Genomic DNA, 1,554 nt, shown 5'->3' on the forward strand with positions numbered 1-1,554 from the left:
AAAGTCAATAATATGTCAATAATAAATATATGTTTTAGACATTTTTAATGGAATATTAAATGGAAAATATTAAGCTAATGATTGAAGTTAAATCAAAATATCTCTCTGTTAGTGAAATGGTGCTGCCTCGCTCATTTAAATCCACTTAAAGTAACATTAAAATCTCAGTCTTGGCAGAGACAGAGACCTCATGATCACCAGGTCATCACAGATTCACTGATAAACCTGGCATGTGCCGCTCATACACACACACACACACTCACACACACACATCTCTAGACCTAAGAGACCTCGCCCTACCTTCATACACAGGTTCCTTCATCTCCATTCACACACACAATAGCTTCAGTGCTGTCTGGCCTTGTTGAGGTGGCTACTCTATTGAGATCCAATGAGCTATCTCTTGTCCAACGACGCTGTAAGTGTGCCTTCTGTTTACTGGCACGTGCCACATCAATGGGCCAGTGTTGTTCGTAAACACAAGGCCCAATGGGGAGATAGATGGAGACAACTTGATTAAAGACGCCCTACAGCCCCATCAAGTGCAGGTGTGGAGAAAACCTGTTGCATCCATCTGAGCAGATGTTTCTGAGGAGATCTTCATGGTCAGTGTAAGAAATACCAACCGTGAAAAGGGAGAGTGAACATTCTGCAGCTGTAAGAGCGAATGAAGAACAATCTATTCAAGCAACAAACTTTTTATATGCTGTATGTTATATGACATAAATCTGGAAATTGCATAAATTGCGAAAGGAGGTCATGATCAAATTAATTTACACAAAAATTCACAACAAACTGAAGATGTACATTTACAAAAATTTAAAACTAATTACATTGTGATTATAGATAGCTGAGCGTTGAATCGTGTTGATCAGGCCTTTATTTACAAATATGAAATTATAGAAAGTTAGTTGGTTAAAGTGTTTATTCTAAGTGAAAAATGAATTATATTCACACAACAAATGGGTTCACACTAAATAAATGAACACTGTGATTCACTGTGATAATTCTTTAAAAATAATAATAAATACACTATAAGCACACACACACACACATGCAAAAAAAAACAATTTATGTAATACTTTGAGTTTTTTAATGATTTTGAAATCCGCAATGCTCACCAAGGATGTATTTATAGATTGTACAGTGTATAATAACTGTTATTATGTTATTTGAATATATTTTAAAATGTGATTATAGAAAGTTAGTTGGTTAAAGTGTTTATTCTAAGTGAAAAATGAATTATATTCACACAACAAATGGGTTCACACTAAATAAATGAACACTGTGATTCACTGTGATAATTCTTTAAAAATAATAATAAATACACTATAAGCACACACACACACACATGCAAAAAAAAACAATTTATGTAATACTTTGAGTTTTTTAATGATTTTGAAATCCGCAATGCTCACCAAGGATGTATTTATAGATTGTACAGTGTATAATAACTGTTATGTTATTTGAATATATTTTAAAATGTGATTTATTCCTGTGATGACAAAGCTGAATTTTCAGCATCATTACTCCAGTCTTCAGTGTTACATGATC

Source organism: Sinocyclocheilus grahami, unplaced genomic scaffold, assembly GCF_001515645.1.
Source record: "Sinocyclocheilus grahami isolate Dianchi unplaced genomic scaffold, SAMN03320097.WGS_v1.1 scaffold588.1, whole genome shotgun sequence".
NCBI classification, from domain to species: Eukaryota; Metazoa; Chordata; class Actinopteri; order Cypriniformes; family Cyprinidae; genus Sinocyclocheilus; species Sinocyclocheilus grahami.